The 7,737-nt window shown below is 38.0% G+C and overlaps 1 pseudogene; it reads right to left on the bottom strand.

Annotated features, from left to right (window-relative positions):
* Positions 1–4,404: 4,404 nt before the first annotated feature.
* On the bottom strand, positions 4,405–5,537 carry LOC123241573 (annotated as a pseudogene).
* Positions 5,538–7,737: the final 2,200 nt, after the last annotated feature.

Raw genomic sequence — 7,737 nt, 5'->3', positions numbered from 1 at the left:
TTCCATTATAATTTTAATTATAATTAGTAGAATTCATGATTTTTATAAGGATCTTTAACTAAAACATAAAACTTCTTTCTAAGGGGATTTCTAACCCCTCCCTAAGTCATACTTCCTTTCTATCATGAGATGCTGACCATCTGAATTTCATGTCCCAATATGGTGCATTATGTTCTGATATAGAGCAAGTATGCACACACTTCCTTATTGGGAAATAACCATCCTCTCCCTAGATCAGATGATTCTGAGGTAATGGTGGTCATCACTATTCTCTAAATAAAGGTATTGTCTTGTGATTTGACCTTTAGACAAATATGGGTTTTCCTAAATGAACTAACCAATCACTTTTGTAGTTGGGTAACAGTTTCTAAAAAATATCTACATGATGCTGTGTCTTATCATGTCATAATCCTTGTTTGGAAATATTCACTTTGTTACTGTCCTAGTATATAAACCAGGTCTCTTCTGCCTGTCTTTGTCTCTCATTGGGGTCCAACTATGTAACATGTGCGAGATTCTGGGTTTACCTGGGAGACTTGGCCCTCTTCCAATAAACTCTAAAATTCTACCTTGACTTGGAGAAATTTGGCTTTTTGACTTTGTTTAACTAAATTGTCTATATCAGAGCGGTGGGATAAAAATTTCTACGACAATGGAGATGGAAGCTTGAATTATGATTAGAATGTATGATATTTAGAGCAGCTCTTTTTGTGGTGGCAAAGAGTTGGAAAATGGCTGAACAAATTGTGGTATATACTTGTGATTAATACTATTGTGCTATAAGAAATGATGAACAGGATGATTTTAGAAAAAGCTAGAAAGACCTATATGAACTTAAGCAGAATGAAATAAGCAGAACCAGGAAAATAGTGTACATAGTAAAAGCAATATTGTGGAATGATTAATTGTGAAAGACTTAGCAACTCTCAGCAAAACAATGATCCAGGAAAATTCTGAAGGATTTATGACAAAGAATGATATCCACCTCCAGAGAAAGAACTGTTAGAGTCAGAATGCAGATCAAAGCATGCTATTTTTCACTTTAGTTTATTTGTGTTTTTATTGGTGTTTTGGTTTTATGTGAGTATTTTCTTACAACAATGACCAACAGGAAAGTATGTTTTGCATGATAATACATATATATATATACCAGTTCAAATTGCTTACCATCTCTGGGAGCAAGGAGGGAAGAGAGGAAGGAAGACAATTTGGAGCTCTTAATTTCAGAAAATGTACACTGAAAATTGTTACTACATGTATTTGGGAAAATAAAATATCTTTTTAAAAAAGAATTAGAATGTATTAAAGAGAATAATGCCAGTGTGCTTGTAGAATGTGGTAAATACTGGGCTAAGGATTTATCATTTAATCCCATAGGCAACAGGGAGATACTTCCTGGGGAAGCAGGGTGAACTTTATGTTCTCAGATTGCTAATCATGACTTTATCTTTGGGATGAATCAGCAAAGATTGTGGAGTGGGAAGAGAGGAGGGTGTGTTCATTGTTCTTCATAATTCTTTTGTCAACTATGATTAATTGACTTAAGCATGAACTGGTAATGTGGTGTTGTTGAAAGAGCACTGGACACCCAGGCAGAGGATCAGAGGATCTGAGTTCAAATGCAGATTTCATCTTTGCAGTGTGACCTTAGGCAATTCACTCCCATCTCTGAGGCTGTTTTTCAGAAAGGTTTTTTTTTTTTTTTTTTTTTTAGGGTGCAAGTAGGTCGCTCACTAGTTAGAGAGCCAGGGTCCAGTGTTCAAATCTAGCCTCAGACACTTACTAGCTATGTGACCCTGGGCAAGTCACTTAACTCCCACTGTCTAGTCTTTACTGCTCTTCTGCCTTAGAACTGATACATAGTATTGATTCTAAGATGGAAGGTAAGGATTTAAAAAAAAGAAGAAAAGAAAGTCTTTTTTTAAGCTCTAAAGTACTATTGTAAATATGAGTTTTCATAATTATCTTCAGAACAGTTTATATTTGGCATTAAGCCAAGTCATAAAATTCCAGAATCTGAGATATAAGATAATTTCAGCATCCATCTAATCCAACTTGTACCTGAACAATAGTATATATAATATGTTCAAAAAAATGAAACATCCAGTTTGCTTGAAGACCTCCTAAGGCAGTCCATTCCATGTGTGGACAATTCTCCTCTTTTGAGATTGAATTTTTCATTTTGTACCTTATACTCATTATGTCTACTTCTGTCCTCTAAATCCATTTTCTACTTGAAAGCTCTGCAAAACTTGAAGACTATATTCTATCACAGCCCCCCCAAATATTCTCAATTCCTCCAACAGAAATATGTATGGCATGGTCTTTAGCACTTCTGCCATTCTGCTTACCTTATTCTGGACATGCATCAACATTTTAAAATCTTTCCTAAAATATAGTATTTGGAACTGAACATGGTACTCAACTGGTTTGATTAGGACAGAGCTCAATAGGACTATCACTTCTGTTATTCTTTAATTATATGTCTCCAGTTGCAGTTTGATTGAATTTTTTGGTTAATAAACCAATATGGTTGACTCATATTGAATCAAATATATTATTCTAACCATTGTTTCTGATCTTTATCTAGGAGGCCAAGCCCATATCCTAGCTTTGTAATGAAATATCATATTCTGCTTTTTATACTCATTTCTGTGGTAGTCAAAACTTTAATGTTATGAATTCGCTATTCAGATGTAAGGTTTAACATACTAATTTATAATGACTTCTAAGTGATGAGGAATCAGGGAATATGAAAAGGTACCTTGAAAGTTAAAGAGGAGGAATAATCCAATCTGGGGACAAGATTAAGAAAGGAGTCTATTGAGAAGTTGGAGAGAAGCCTTTTTGTAGCTAGATCTTAGGTTGGAAAGTGAAGGGATTTCAGAGAAATCTAGTCATGGAATCTAGAGTTTATGTGACTCCAAGGGATTTCTACTCCTAGAAGGGACCTAGTCTTTCTAAAGACCTTCTAAGAGAATAAAGCTAATATGGCTGACTTGAAAATGTAATGGCCTAGAGCTGTTATTAACTGAGCCAAGAAGAAATTGTTATTTAAGTTCAGTACCTATAATTTGCTTATCTTAGAGTACAGCATTTGATATCTTCTCATAAATGTGTTTGCCTTACGTAAACTGCCTTGGCAGGGAGATGCCAAGCACTTAGGGTCCTACTTCAGGGTCAGTCCTCTCTGAAATTTACTCTTGAAAATGACTTATTCACTACTATAGGCCATCTCCCAGAATTGGTTGGGGTGGTAGCTTTTTCATTATTACCAGTGTATTCTTAGCTTCTGGTCTTCCCAGTGATTGTGCTCCCCACTGATGCTTCTCTCCCTCTCTCCCCAACCAAAATAAAGTTTCCTGACTCTAAAATGTATGCTGAAGAAGGAAATAGCAAACTGCTCCACTAGTCAAGAAAACCCCATATGGGGCCACAAAGAGCTGGACATGACTGAAAATTGACTAACAAGAGAATGTATGCTTCTTTTCTTTCCCTTAATTTATCTGAGATGGAGGCAAAGTTTTTCTTAAGATAATTTTATTAGAAACTAAGAGAAAGAAGGCGCAATCAAATAATTTCAGAGTATAGAACTGATAAATTACAGAGCATAGGATTCAAATCCCAACCTAAAGTAATCTTAATCTAGGCCACTGATGATTATATAGCTTCCTAGGCTAACTTCTTTCCCTCTCTTTGCTACATAGCCAGCTACTGTTCTTCCTTAGGGGATTGGACAGGATTTGATTTTCCCTTCTCAAACTCCCAACTCATCTTCTAGAATCTTTTTGTTTCCAAGTGGGTTTGCTTTAGAGAATAGACAAAAAGAAAGCCTCAGATAGAACTAGAGTTTCAAAAGTTAGTACCTTTTCTTCCTGGGGCCCTTTTTAAAAAATATATACTTTATAAATCCAAATTCTTAATATTTCAGCAATATAGAACTACCTTAAAAAATTAAAATCGAGGAAGGTTGGACCACACATACTAGTATATGGTCTAGTTACAATCAATCCTCAAATAATAGTTAAAAAAAAAAACACCACTGATTTTCTCAAGTGGTAATCAATTAAAGGTACCAGAGACAAGTGTGGGATATCTTTTATTTGGAAGGTAGAGGGAAAGAAGTTGGTGATTTAGTATGCTCTCCCTCCCCTTAGACCCTCACTTGTGGCTCCCTCTCTATAATGAAAGACTTTTATTTCTTGATCTCCAGTCTTAATTTCTCCAAGCTCCTTATTCAGCTTCAGTCTTGCCTCAGTATAGGAGCCCATGAAGTTGGGGATAGTAGCCTGGGGATACAGGAAAAAAAGGTATCTGTTAGGCAGCAACAAGACCCGAGACTCACAGTGAGCTACAGAGATGGGAAGGAGGAGGGTAATTAGTCAAGAAGGACTTAGGGTACAATCAAAGATCAAGGGTGGAACCAGTGCCAGTGTGGTTTGGATCATGATTCAGATCAAGGTCACCTGCCCTTTTCATCTGGCAGCAGTGAGCACTGGTCCAGTCAACAAGGTTACACTGACAGTGGCATATATTCTCATTTGAACATTCCAGGAGCCACAACCATAGCCACAGGGAACAGCTGATTACAGTCCCTGAAGGGAGGCAGGGTTGTTGCTTGATACTAGGAGGAGAGAGAACACCCTCTTATGCCCCACTCCTAAATCCTCCCACTCCTACCCCAATACCCTTTCTCTCTGGATGTTGAGCTGAAGCAGTGGGTGAGGGAACATGAGAGAGAGAGACAGGGGAGAGAGAGGGGACAAACAGGCAACATGGAGGTCAGGGGAGAGGATTTGAGAAAGAGAGTAAGGAATATAAGGAGGCATAAGAGGGGAAGAAAAGAAATGGAGTGAGGGGCAAATGGAAAATAGATAACCCCAAGCACCAATTTCTAAGAGGAAATGAAGACAAAGAAGAAAGTATTTGTGTTTATTAGTAGGAGGAAGACTAAGCCTGATTCAGTAGCAACATTAGAGTAGAGGACAAATAGGAGGAAGTTTGAGGGAAGATAAGAGCTTGGGATGTGGAGTGGACGTGTATCTTCACTCCAGTCGCTTACCTTCAGGACAAGAAGCCAGTGTGCCATTCATGACCACAGTTGTACAAGAGATTTGACCCCTTAGCTTCAGGCTGACCCCCTAAAAGGGAGAGAAGGAGGGAGTTGAATGTTCTTTGTCCATCTAATCTTTTCTCTTACTTTCTCTCCTGTGACTCTCCTGCTTTCCCACTGGGGATCCTGGAGCCAGCCTTTGGGAAAACTTGTGCTTTTAGATTGTGCTCCGGGACCAAAAGACAGTGGTACATGGACTAAAGAACTTAAAAGTCTAGAGTTCGATTTGGGGAGGAGCCTGGAGCCTAGCATAAAGAACCTGGTTTTTCACACTTAACTTCTCCCCATGTCAGTTACCTAGTGCAAAAAGGGCTGCTGATATTTTTCCATCCACAGCCAAGTCTAAGGTGCAGTCATCATTGCCAGGGGATATCAGCCCAAGAAATGGGATGCGAAAGAGCAGGAGATAGAAAACAGGCTTCATCTTGCTGTAAGGATTTGACCTGAAGAAAAGTCTAACAAAAAGTGGAGGCGATTATCTCCTCATTTCCCTGAGAGAAGAGCTTCATATTCTAGGTGTAGAAAGGATTGGGTAACTGGGCCATAGATGCTTTAAATTTCAGAATGCAGTCCTAGGTGAAAGGGAATAAAGAAAGACCGTAGAACAATCTCACTCACCTGGGAAAACTTGGGCAGAGCCTGGTGGGCAGGAGTTTTATATGTCTGTCTGAAGTTGAAATTTGAACCCAAGAAGATGAGTCTTCCTGACTCCAGGCCCAGCACCCTATCCACTGTCTCACCAATCTGCCCTCAGAAAATTCCAGTGGTTCCCTATTATCTTCAGGATCAAATATAAAATCCCATTTGTCATTCCAAATTCTTCATAACCTGATCTTTTTTATTTTTTAATTTTAAAATTTAGAATATTTTTCTATGATTCCATGATTCATGTTCTTTTCCTCCTCTCTTTCCTTCCCCATCCCAGAGCTGACAAGCAATTCCACTGGGTTATACATGTCATATTGTTCAAAACCTATTTCCATGTTATTCATATTTGCAGTAGAGTGAACTTTTAACATAAAAACCCTAATCATATCCCCATTGAACCACGTGATCAGTCATATATTTTTCATCTATGTTTCTCTTCCCACAGTTCTTTCTCTGGATGTGGATAATGTTCTTTCTCATAAGTTCCTCTGAATTATCCTGGATCATTGCATTGCTGCTAGTAGAGAGTCCATTACATTCGATTATGCCATAATGTATCAGTCTCTGTGCACAATGATCTCCTGGTTCTGCTCCTTTTACTCTGCATCAATTCCTGGAGGTCCTTCCAATTTACATGGAATTCCTCCAGTTCATTATTTCTTTCAGCACAATAATATTCCATCACCATCAGATACCACAATTTGTTCAGCCATTCCGCAATCCCTCATTTTCCAATTTTTTGCCACTACAAAGCACAGGGCTATAAATAGTTTTGTACAAGAATTTTTCCTCATTATCTCGTTGGGGTATAAACCCAGTGGTGGTATGGCTGGATCAAAGTCTTTTAAACTTTTGTTTAAAAGTCTTTTAAAGCCCTTTGGGCGTAAATTCCAAATTGCCTTCCAGAATAGAATGTGATCTTCCGCCTGTCCAGCCTCCTTATACCTCACTCACTTCCATGGATTCTTTCCCACTTACTGTTCCTTTGCCCATGTGTGTCCTGTCTCTGGACATTTTCACTGGCTATCCCACAGGCTCATTATTCTCTCCATTTTCATGTCAACCTTTGAGATCCTCCAGCTTCTTTGGAGTCCTAGCTAAAATTCCACCTTTTGCAAGAGGACTTTTCTAGTCTTTTTTAACCTGAGTACTTTTTCCCTGGGATTGTCTTCAATGTACCTTGTATATATGTCTTGTTTGCATGCTGTCTCTCCTATTTGATTGTGAACTCCTTGAAAGCAGAGCTTTCTTTTCCTTTTCTTTGTACCTTTGCACTTAACACAGTGTTGGGGCATATAATAGGTGCTTAATAAATGCTTATTGAGGGACAGCTAGGTTGCCTAGTGGTTAGAGTATTAGGAGGACCTGAATTCAAATGTGACCTCAGGCACTTACTAGCTATGTGACCATGGGCAAATAACTTTGCCTATTCCTTGCCCCTCTGCCTTAGAATTGTTCCTGACAGAATGTAAGAGTTTAAAAGAAAAAAAAAACTTATTAACTGGAGGGTGGAAGATGAGGTTGATTGTCAAAGTAGAGGAAGTATGGTGATGAGATGGCTGAGAAGGAGCTTGGAACTCTGACAAAATAAGATGAGGCCTTTGCTACTAGTCTGAGGGACCCATGGGTTGAGTATAAAATTCATTGTGACCATGCGTTAGTTATATCCTTCAGTCAGACTTTCATTTTCTAGACAATAAATTCCTGTATCACAAATATAAGCCTCAAAATATCCACAAAGGATTCAACAAGTAAATTGTACTGAAACGGGATTGCTAATAATAGACTAAATTGTTGCCCATAATCACCCAGACAAAAAATTGATCAATAAAAACAAATTAAAAATATTTTAATAGATATTGCCATATCAAAATGGTCATAATTCCCAAGTTAAATAGAAAAAAAACCTTTCAAAATATAGAGAACTAGCAAAAGAAATCAAAATCACATAGAGACAGGGTGAGATTCACATCATC

This window comes from Gracilinanus agilis, chromosome 3 (genome assembly GCF_016433145.1).
Source record: "Gracilinanus agilis isolate LMUSP501 chromosome 3, AgileGrace, whole genome shotgun sequence".
NCBI lineage: Eukaryota > Metazoa > Chordata > Mammalia > Didelphimorphia > Didelphidae > Gracilinanus > Gracilinanus agilis.
The sequence above is the reverse complement of the archived record's forward strand: the minus strand, read 5'-3'. Positions and strand labels throughout refer to the sequence as shown.